Source organism: Etheostoma cragini, chromosome 5, assembly GCF_013103735.1.
Source record: "Etheostoma cragini isolate CJK2018 chromosome 5, CSU_Ecrag_1.0, whole genome shotgun sequence".
In the NCBI taxonomy this organism is placed as follows: domain Eukaryota; kingdom Metazoa; phylum Chordata; class Actinopteri; order Perciformes; family Percidae; genus Etheostoma; species Etheostoma cragini.
The window spans coordinates 30,893,799-30,894,057 of NC_048411.1; the positions used below are offsets into that span (position 1 = coordinate 30,893,799).

The 259-nt window shown below is 40.9% G+C and overlaps 1 protein-coding gene across 1 annotated transcript in view; it reads left to right on the plus strand.

Moving 5' to 3' along the window:
• Positions 1-259, plus strand: part of LOC117945076 (protein turtle homolog B-like) — a 14,664-nt gene that overhangs the window by 10,815 nt on the left and 3,590 nt on the right. The window lies entirely within an intron of this gene.

A 259-nucleotide genomic window follows, 5' to 3' on the forward strand; every position in this document is an offset into this window, starting at 1 on the left:
ACAATAGGGCTTGAATGTTAGGGCCCCCCCGGTAAAAATGTGTATTAATGTGCATGAAGAAGCCGAGAAAAGATGGAAAAATCTCCAAAAGGCTTCTAATGACAGATTAGACATTCTTATAATATGTCACAAAATCTTAGATTTTATTTCATCATTTATACTTTCATAATAACCGTAAACAAAAATATGGCGTCTGCAAATGAAGCGTTTCCAAGCTGTGATACTTGCCAAATGGGAGGGGGGGGGGGGGGGGGGGGGG